Raw genomic sequence first — 11,496 nt, forward strand, 5'->3', positions numbered from 1 at the left:
TAATTAAATATATTAATAAAATATAATAAGAATAATTCCTAAAAGGATAACTCAATAAGTTAGTTGTTGGGTTGTGTTATATTTTTTCCACGACTAACCCATGTAGTTAACTGGGGGTTAGAGGGGTGGAGGTCACAGGGGGTTTGAGGGGTACCCGTAACCCCACTTTATGGGGTTTGGGGCAGCGCCCTGAAAAATTTTGGTTTTGGACACTATGTTAGGTTGGGTGGACCCACCTATGGTTTTGTGCATGATTTTCGCACATGTTTTTTGGACGCGATGATTTTCGGTCCATGGTATTGGATGTGACGGTTTTCGGTCCATGGTATTGGGTGCTTCAACATGTATAAATATGTATTGTAACATTGAAAGGAACATAATGAAAAATCAAGCTGGTAGTCCCGGTTTTGGGATCCAGGGGAAAAATCTCTGTGTATATGTGTTTTATGTGTTATGCTCTTGCATTGTTTATTTTTTGTGTGTTAGAATTCTTATGTAGGTAATTTTTGTATGGGATTAAAACCTACATTCGGTATCAGAGTAGTTTTGGCTTCAAGGGGACACCTTTGTTGCTAAGGGGTTTTTCTCGGGCCTGTGGTGGACCCTGTTTAGTGGGAGATCTGTGAGATTGATTCTGGTGGTGAAAGAAGATGGCAAGTAGTGGAAAGATAGAGATCGAGAAATTTAATGGTCAGAGTTTTGAGTTGTGGAAACTCAAAATGGAGGATCTGTTGGTGGATAAAGATAAGTGGATCGCGATAGATCTAGGTAGTAAACCAACGGGAGTGTCCGATGAAGAATGGAAGAAGTTGGAACGAAAGGCAAAGAGCACAAGATGATTGTGTGTCTCAGATTCAGCATTGATGAATGTATTAGGGGAAGCTACAACGAAGGCTTTGTGGGACAAGTTAGGGACTTTGTACCAATCTATGTCTCTGGTGAATAAACTGTTCCTGCGGAAAAATCTGTATAACCTGAGGATGAAAGATGGAGACCTGGTGACAGAGCATTTGAACGCATTTAATACTATGGTAAGTTAGTTAGCATCTATTGATATTAAAATTTCAGATGAAGATAAGTGCATCAGTTTGTTGTGTTCTCTACTAGATTCGTGGGATAGTCTAGTTATTACATTAGGTAGCAATGCAATTGCCTTGCAGTTCGATGAAATAGTCTCATCCTTGCTGACGGAGGAGATGAGAGAGAAAAATATGGAGAGCCAAAATGGTGATGCCTTGTCTGTACGAGGACGGTCCCAAAACAGAAACAAAAATAAGTCATTGAGTGGGAGATCTAAATCTAGAGGGAGATCTAAATCTCCAGGAAAGCCTGTAAAGGTGGTGTGCTAGAAATGCGGAAAGGAAGGGCAGTACAAAAGGGACTGTAAATCTAAAGCTTCTGATAAAGGAAAGGGATCTGATGATGCTCCTTCTGTAGAGGCGAAAAATACCTCAGATGAAGGTGGGGATGTGTACTTGGCTTCTTCAAGTACACATGTAGATCATGAGGCATGGTTGATTGACTCAGGTGCATCCTTTCACTTCACTCCCCATAGAGAGTGGTTCTATGAGTATGAGAAATACGATGGTGGTGATGTCTTCTTAGTGGATGATAGGAAAGCTAGAATCATTGGTCGCAGAAAATTAAAGTTGAATTTGCAAGGTGGAAGGGTTAGAACACTTCTGGGTGTTTTGCATATTCCTGCATTAGCTAGAAATTTGATTTTTGTAAGCAAGCTAGATGATGCAGGTGTAAAAACAGTGTTCGAGAAGGATACCTACAAAATGGTTTGGGGAGCACTGGTATTGATGTGGGGAGTTTGAATTGGAACTCTGTACAAGCTGCAACGTAGCACTGTTATTAATGGGTGCAACAGTTCTGTGGTTCTTGAAAGTGGAGTAGAAAATCTAGTGGTCTCCGAAGAGAAGACCATGTTGTGGCATCAAAGGCTTGGACATATTGGAGAGAAGGGCCTTCGAATACTTCATGGTAAAGGTATGGTAGAAGGTATGAGTAATAGCTCTTTGGATTTTGATTTCTGTGAAAATTGTGTATATGGGAAGTAGAATCGGGTGAGTTTCCCCTCTGATAGTAAGAGGGCGAAACAAATATTAAAACTTGTGCACAGTGATGTGTTTGGACCTGTGAAGGTTCCATCACTGGGCAAGTCTGTGTAATATGTATCATTTATAGATGAGTTCTCAAGGAATACATGGATATATTTCCTTAAGAAGAAATCTGAAGCCTTTGACAGGTTTAAAGAATTTAAGGCTCTTATGGAAAGTCAGATAGAGAAGAAGATAAAGGTGCTGAGGATAGATAATGGTGGAGAGTTTTGCAGCAAGGAATTTGAATAATTCTGTAAGAAGTGTGGTATAGCATGACAGAAGACTACTCCATATACACCTCAGCAAAATGGAGTTGCAGAAAGAATGAATAAGACGTTGATGGAAAGGGCAAGAAGCATGCTCAGTGGTGCCAGGTTAGGACAAGAATTCTGGGCAGAGGAGGTGGATACTGTATGTTACCTAGTCAACAGGTCACCTTCATCAACATTGGAGGATAAGACTCCACAAGAGGTATGGACTAGTAAGAAACCCTCTCTTTCACATCTGAGGGTATTTGGATTTGATGCATATGTACATGTTCCAAAGGAGAAACGAACCAAGTTGGATTGTAAATCTAAAAAGTGCATCTTTATTGGGCATAAGGATGGTTTAAAGGGTTATAAGCTTTGGAACCCAATCACACAGAAGGTTGTGTACAACCGAGATGTGGTGTTCAGAGAGGTAAAAGATGTTATTAAACATGAAGTCCAACCAAAGGAACCTGAGAAGATAGAGTTTGAGCTTAAGGAGGAAGAATCATACTCTACAGCAGAGGAGGAATCAGAAGATGAAGAACTACACACTCTGGGTGTGAGAAGATCAATTCGAGAAAGAAGGCGGCTAGAAAGGTATAGTCCATCTGCATTCTGTTCAAATTTTTCTTTATCTATTACTGATGATGATCCCAGAACTGTGAAGGAAGCAGTAGATTCAGAGGATGGAAAACTCTAGAAAGAGGCCATGGTTGATGAAATGGCATCTTTGCACAAAAATAAGACTTGGGATTTGGTGGAGTTGCCGGTTGGAAGGAAACCCATTGGCAGCAAATGGGTGTTCAAGAAGAAGACAAATGTAGAAGGAAAAGTGGAGAAATACAAAGCTCGGTTGGTAGAAAAAGGTTATTCCCAGGTGCCGGGAATTGATTTTGGTGATATTTTTTCTCCTGTTGCCAAGGTAACTTCTATTAGATTACTTTTATTTGTTGCTGCTACTTTTTATTTTGAGGTAGAACAGGTGGATGTGAAGACAACATTTCTTCACGGGGATCTGAAAGAGGAAATCTACATGAAGCAACCTAAAGGCTTTGCGGTGAAGGGTAAGAAAAAACTGGTATGTAAGTTAAAAAAGTCTCTGTATGGGTTAAAACAGTCACCAAGGATGTGGTATCAGAAATTTGATACATTTGTACGGGGACTTGGCTTCACCAGAAGCAAAGCAGATCACCATGTGTATTTTAAATCAATTGGTGACTGTGTTATTTATTTGGTATTGTATGTGGATGATATGTTGCTGGTTGGAAATGACAAAGAAATTATCTAGGATTTGAAGACTCAATTTTCCTCCAAATTCGACATGAAAGATCTTGGTGCTGCAAACTATATTTTGGTCATGGAAATTAAAAGAGATCAGGCAAAGAGGAACCTCTGGTTAAACCAGAGGAAGTATGTCGAGACAATACTGCAAAGGTTTAATATGTAGGATAGTAAATCGATGAAGGTTACTATTCAGGTAGGTGTGAGGTTATTTACTGAACAGTCCCAAGACACAAGAAGAGGAAGAGGACATGTCCCGTGTTCCATATGCAAGTGCAGTCAGTAGCCTGATGTTTGAAATGGTCTGTACTATACCAGACATTGCACATGCAGTGGGAGTATTGAGCAGGTTTATGTCAAAACCAGGGAAGGAGCACTGGACAACAGTGAAGCGAGTTTTTAGGTATTTGCATGGCACTAATGATTATGGTTTGTGCTACAAAGGAAGATCAGGATTGGATAGAATGTTGGATATTTGTGGCCTTGTTGATGCAGACTGCAGTGGAGATCTGGATCAGAGAAGAGCTACAAGTGGGTATGTGTTTAACCTATTTGGAGGTGCAGTCAGTTGGATGAGTAAGAAACAATCTATAGTGGCACTATCAACTACAGAGGCAGAATACATGGAAGCCACTCATACAAGCAATGAAGCAGTTTGGTTGCAGAGATTGTGGTCAAGTATGGGGTTAGTACAGGGAGCTATAAGGATAGACTGTGACAGCCAAAGTGTAATTTTCTTGGAAAAGAACCCTGCATATCATTCAAAGACAAAGCACATTGATGTTTAGTATCACTTTGTGAGGGATATGATAGAAGACAAAAATGTGTCGCTGGTAAAGGTGGACACTTTGAAGAATATTGTAGATGCATTGACAAAATATGTGAGATCTGAGAACTTCTCTTGGTGTAGAGAGACAATGGGCATTTCAGGGTTGGAAAAATGACTAAGCTCTCTTGTGGTCCCATATGGAAAGAAAACAACAAGTGGGAGAATGTTGGGTTGTGTTATATTCTTTCCACAACTAGCCCATGTAGTTAACCGGGGGTTAGAGGGGGGGAGGTCATAGGTGGTTTGAGGGGTACCCGTAACCCCACTTTATGGGGTCTGGGGTAGCACCTCGGAAAATTTTGGTTTTGGACCCTATGTTAGGTTAGGCGAACCCACCTATGGTTTTGTGCATGACTTTTGCACATGTTTTTTGGACTTGATGGTTTTCGGTCCATCGTATTGGATGCGATGGTTTTCGTTCCATGGTATTGGATGCTTTGGCATGTATAAATATGTATTGTAACATTGAAAGAAACATAATGAAAAATCAAGCTAGTAGTCCCGGCTTTAGGATCCAGGGGAAAAATCTCTGTGTATATGTGTTTTATGTGTTATGCTCTCGCATTGTTTATTTTCTTTGTTTTAGAATTCGTTTGCAGGTAATTTCTGTACGGGGTTAAAACCTACATTAGTGAAATAAGGGACCAAGGATAAAAATTAATTAAATCAATGGGGAGAAAGTAAGAAGTTTGTTTTAAACTAGGTTAGTTAATAGTTATCATCTTAAAAAATCTTCATCAATAATTAGGTAAAGAAAGTTTTTATAAAAGGATTTTTATTACTTAAGAAAACAATAAAGTTTATAATATTATTCGAGAGGAAGGGAAAGACACCAGGTGAATAAAAACATAAAATCAAAGGGATGATCAAAAAGGAAGTACCGATGATCCAAAAAATGAGGGGGAAAAACAGCTAGGAAGAGAGGGCAAGGATCCAACAACTGCTGATTTTCCAGCCATCATCTCTATTGAGATTGTTTGGCCTTTTTTCAATTTTAATGGCTTCCCTAAATTTTTGGTGATGAAACTGAGCAACCCTAGCAATAACACGAGCCTACTCAATACATACATGATGCTTTGTCTTTTTAGCATGCTCTGCTAAGGCGAAAGATTGGGTCCTCCCATGTTTTAAGTCGGCTGAGTGCTCATTAATCCTCTGATTAATAGAACGACCAATCTCACCAATGTAGGGGGTCCCACAGGAATAGGGAATAACATAGACACCTTTCATGTCCTTGGGATCGACTGGGTCCTTTACCGACCAGAGGGAGCTACGGACTGTGTTAAGAGGTCTAAAGGTATAGGGAACATTATGCTTCTTAAGAATCCTTGCAATCTTATTAGTATTCCCTTGGATGAAAGGGAGATGAACCTAGGAGATCGATCTTTAGGGTTTTTCTTGACCAATGAATTCTTGTTGGCTTTAAGGGAAGCTTTCTTACCGAGGTGCCTACTATAACCGTTATTAACAAAGACGTTAAGGAGGTGGGCCTACTATAGTATTGTCTTTCAGATTAATCACATTCTTGAGATTTGGTCTAGGTCTCAAACCAAGTATTATGGTTCATCCTCAGGACAAAGGTGAAAAATCAATCTTCCTAATTGTTTAAAAAGCATCCTTGCCCGGATTAGCCGTTATGAAATAGCCGTTATAAACTAGTTGTTATGAGCTAGCTGTTAGGAAAATGTTGTTAAGAAATTTGTTATATTCCATTAACAAATTTCTTAACAGCCTTTTCGTAATGGCTAGCTCATAATGGCTAGTTTATAAGGACTATTTCATAATGGCTAATTCCGGGCAAGGATGCTTCTCTGCTATTTAAACAATTGTGAAGTTTGATTTTTTCACCTTTGTCGTGAGGATGAACCACAATAGTTGGTTTGAAACATAGACCAAATCTCAAGAATGTGATTGATCTGAAAGACAATACTATTATCAATATGGATCACGAATTTCTAAGATCTAACTTAAGGTATATCGTGAAGCATTGTTATGTTTATTCTTACCATGAATTAATACGTATTGATATTATTAGCCACTTAATTTTTATGATGTAATCTCAAAAATTAATTAAAACAAGTTTATATATATATAAGTCATTAATTTCACATTTTTTTTATTTGACAACTCTGTAAATGTATATCATACTAGTTATAAATATCTTTAGGTATTGATAACACAATTCATCTTATTCTAAGTGATATTAATATTTCTAGAATCAATTTCCTAATTATACTCATACTAATCTTATTTTATTTATATTATTAATATTGGAGTTGATATTATTGTATGTGTCGTACACATGGTATTACACATTCAGTTTTACCTTTGACTGTCTATTAGTTTGTTTTTTACTAAAAAATTATGTCAATATCCATAGTTTAACATTCGGAATTCATTTTTTGTTAATTGTTTATTATTATTTAAACTTATTTATTTGTAAGGTGATTGGTTGAGGTCTTATATATTTTTTGTTTTATTACTTTCTAATTTGACTTATATTTTTTTTTGTCTTTTTCTATGGCTTTTTTTAAGATGAAAAATTTTAAAGAGAAAAAAAATAATTAAAAAATCTTTTCCCAATATTTTTATTTTGTTTTCCCACTTTTTAATCTCACTTACATTTGTTTTTGTCATTTTCTATTTATTTATTATTTTTTCCAAAGGAAAAAGCAGTAACTTTTATTAAAAAAATAATGAAAGTTACACTAGCATTTGCCACTAAGGCTCGAGTGCTTTCGCACCCCCCGCAACGTTAGGAGGCTAACGTGCAAAAGAAAAAAGAGAAAATGAGAAGAGAGGAAAGAGAGAGAAAAAAGAAACAGAACAAAAATTCCAGCTGCAAATGAGATTCGTGCTTCAAGTTTTTCTCCCCTTTTTCTTTTCAACCTTACGCCACTCTCCTTGAGAGGGTTCAATCGAAGCTATGACTATCTGTGTTTCTGCATTCTGTGGGATGGTTTCTTTGTCTGAGTCTGATGTATCAGAGTGGTGATGACGTTTGATGCCTCCCATGCTTGGATCCACCCTTGTCATCTCTGTCTTGTCATGCGGACTGGTTCCCTTCTGATTCTCCATTTCTTGTGATATCTCAGTCTTCTCTGCAGGGGTCACTTCCTCCTCTGCTTCTGACTCTTCTTCCTCAGAATCTGGAGGTGAGAATTGCCATCCTTTCTTCTGCTTCCCTTTCTGCTTCTTGTTGGTTTTCTTTGCTTCTGGGCATGTGCTTTGTAGATGTCCTGTCTGCCTACATAGCCTGCATCTGAAGGCCGTGTTTTCATAATCTAGTACTTGCTGCCAGTTTTGTTGTTTGTAGATCAGCCTTATACTGTCCGGCAGCCCTTTACTTAAATCTACTTCCACACAAATACGTGCGAAAGTATAGATCCTGTCATCAATCCTTTCCAGATCTGTTTTAATGTATTTCCCTATACTGTTTCCAATGCCTTCCAAGACTCGATCGTTCCAGAAGTGCAAAGGAAGATTGTATAGTCTGACCCAGACTGGCATTTTGGTTACAGTCATTTTGTTTGGATCAAAATCCGGGAACCATGGGGTCAAAAATAGCCCCGAAGTTCCCCAGAACCATGGCCCTGTACTGATGACTGTATCTCTGACTTCCTGGGATGTAAATTTTACGATAAAAAACCCCTTAGAACATAGGTGAATCTCACATTCCATGGTCCATCTGGTAAAAATCCAATGGAATAGATCCAAGGGTTTGGGCCAATAGCTGTTAAATCGGCAGATTAGAGCTTGTGTTTCATAGGATTTGACGAAATCGTCAAGCCCTGTAGAATCTAGATTTAAGGCTGGGGTTTGTTCTGCCTGATCTACAATGTATGGCCTGGGTACGTTTCTGCTTGGATCTGAAGATGGCCCTGCGTCTCTGCTGCCCTGAAGAATGTTTTTGTAGGATGCAGTTTTTTTCCCCTTGTCTCCGTTTTGCTGTCCTTGAGGTGGAGCCCCTCCTCTCAATCTGAAGTTTAGAGTAATAATGGAGCCTGGCCCAATCTCATAGCTTTCCATCGATCTACAGTCCTGGAGTGACCGCCTACCACTGACCAGGTGTTGGATCTGCACGGGGTATCCCATTTCTGCCCAGATTTGTTGTTTCAACTGCAGAGAAGTGCTTCCTGCATGGACCCATACTAAACGAGTTTTCCCCTGTGGGGGTTTAATCAGAATCTGAAAACAAAAAGTTTTTACCTGCTCTGGTTGTAGGCAAACTTCCAGATCTGGTCCTGATTTTGCTCGTTTTTCCTTTTGCATGACAAGATCTGCAGGAGTTCGACCCGATCTATGATTGAAGCCTTCGAGCTGCTGCCTGGTGACTAGGTCTGCATCAACTCTGCCCGATCTAGGGTTGATGTCTTCGTTCTGCCTCTTCAGATTCGAGAGATCCGGCCTAGAACTATAGATTTTGGGCCATGTATGAGAGTACATGGGCGGATCTGCCCCATGCAGCCCTTTGTCTTTCCTTGCATGAAAAGGCCGTGGAGGGGTGAGCCAAATCGACCCTAGGCTGACAGATCCTGTGTTTATCGAAACAATTTCAACCAGATCTCCGCCCCCAAAAAGAGATCCGAGCCCCAAATCGAAGGTAACCTGAATATCACTGGTCTCGGGCGTGTTTGCAGCTCTCTCCTTCGGGACGGCCCTAATTTCCGTTGTCCCAGCATGCAGATGTTGGTTTGCTGTTGTACCCACAGCTTCCAGCAATTTCCAGGTACATACGCTCATGATCCGGGCTGCTTCAGAGATTTGGAGAGGGCCGGACCATTCTAATGCCTTTACTGCAACCCCCACCGATACATAGCCGTGCAAATCTGAATAGTTCTGCGGTTTTTGACTGCGGTAGACAGTGCATTTCACTGTAGGCGGACGCGTTAGAGGCAGCCAACCCGCAGCGTTCTCCGTTCTCCCACAAACTGGATCGCCTTCGGCCCTGGAGGCGGCCTTAGGGATCGATACGACGGCAACCATAACACTGTTCGGGCAAACCCTAGCCATGCCGCTCCCCCTCATCTCCCCAAAATCTAATGAATATCTTCTATTTATTTATTATTATTATTATTATTTTTTCTATTTTCAATTCCAATCACATTAATCATAATTTTTTTTTCTTGTTTACACAATTTTTATAATTAATAACTATTATGATCATTGGTTATTAGTTTTTAGAATTTTGTGAGCATTTCTTTCCTAATTTTATTAAGAAAGTTTTATTGATGTATAGTTAGTAATTTTTAGGATATCATGAGCATTTTTTTCCTAACTTTGTTGAAGTTGTTTTATTTATAGATTTTATAATTTTTTCCTCCAAGTATATATAAAAAAATCACGAAATTGATCTTATAACAAGAAATTGAGTTCAAGAATTCAAGAACTTAATCTTCTTGAATTCAAGAAGTTTTTTTTGTTTTTTTGTTTTTGGTTTTTGTTTTTTGTTTTTTTTGTTTTTTTCCCTTGTGTGTGTGATTAATGTCTATTATTCTAGCAATTCAAAGGATTTGAAACTCCAAGATCCCACTTTGAAGTTCCATATTTTGTTTCAAGTCGCTCAAGATTGTCCCACATTTATTGGGAGGTTAGGCTTCAATTTATTGGGAGGTTAGGATTCAATTGGTTTGTTAAAGTTGTTTTATCTTCTTTCCGGAATGAGACACAAAAGTTAACATGTAAAAAGTTAATGTGTGGAAACTTTATTCCTGGTTTTATTCAAAGTGATTGTTAAGTTCAATCAATTTAGTATTAAATCACAAATCATAGACAAAGGTAAAGGTATAATATTTAAAAAAAATTGAAAAGGGCTAATGATATATTTTATTTATTATATTATTTTTTTTAAATGATTTTTTTAATATTTTCATGATAAGAAATGTTTTAGGAACTAAGTATCTTGATTAGAAACTAAGCGTTTTGATATCCATCTATAATTACTAGTGATTTAATTTATATAACTATCCTAGTTAGATTTTAGTTGTTAAAATAATAGTCAAACAATTGTTATTACTAATTATTCATAAATATTAATTAACATGTCTTTACAATTTAATTTAAAAATTAATTTAATATTGAATCACAAATTATAGATCATCTCAACTCATTTTTTCTCTGCAAAGGAAAGAGACATCATTTGAGTGAACAATAAAATTTATGTTTCATATTCCCATGCCTTCATTGCCACAAACACAATTGCATTCAACTCTATATTAATCATGTTCAATTCCCATGAAATTTGTAGGAGACAATTGGTTGTGCAAAGCAATTTTCTTGGAATTGACATCGCATTGTGTTGCAACTAAGTTTCTCCACATCAATTTGAACCAAACATTGCCAAAAAAAATAAAGTTATAAAGCTTTATTACAACTAATGAGGTAGTGCGCTCACCAAAAAGAAACATTTTAGCGCAACATTTTCACTTTAATTTCTATTTTTTTATGAAGGTTTTAATTGATCTTGTCACACCTTGTCAGTGATTCATACTCCAATTAGCTATATTTAAACTAAGATATAGGTACTAGCTATTACCTAACACTTGTTATAATAATATTATATTTTATTAGTTTAAGTTTATTAATCATCAAGTATACTATCGGTTCTTATCAATTCAATATTTGATATGTGGTTCATAGAACCACATGATATTAAGGAAGTAGAGATGGAGTATGAGAGGCGCTTTAGGGTTTCTTTATCCTACATAGTTTTGGATGGCGTCGTTGCAGGTCATGAGATTGAACTATTCAAAGCAAGAAGGCTAAGGAATTCAGGTGATAAACCTATATTTCACCATGACATTGGACATTGGTGGCTCTGGGATTGGATTTTTGATGAACAATTAAGCCTATGCAACAGATTATCAAAGACCTCTGTGGAAGAGTGGAAGCTCAAACCCCTAGAGTTTTCCTATGATTAGGCTCATGGTGTATTGATAGCCATGGAATAGTCTGTCTAAGAGTTCTAAGAATTGATGCACCAATAGGGTATCTGCAAGCTTTGGTTGCTCATGAAAGGTAAGCCCAA

The 11,496-nt window shown here is 37.8% G+C and overlaps 1 pseudogene; it reads left to right on the forward strand.

Annotated features, from left to right (window-relative positions):
• The first annotated feature begins 11,035 nt into the window (after positions 1–11,035).
• On the forward strand, positions 11,036–11,173 carry LOC149190540 (U2 spliceosomal RNA; annotated as a pseudogene).
• The last annotated feature ends 323 nt before the right edge of the window (positions 11,174–11,496 follow it).

This window comes from Pinus tabuliformis, chromosome 3_1 (assembly GCF_031772625.1).
Source record: "Pinus tabuliformis cultivar Carrire ecotype Pingquan chromosome 3_1, CPIR1, whole genome shotgun sequence".
NCBI lineage: Eukaryota > Viridiplantae > Streptophyta > Pinopsida > Pinales > Pinaceae > Pinus > Pinus tabuliformis.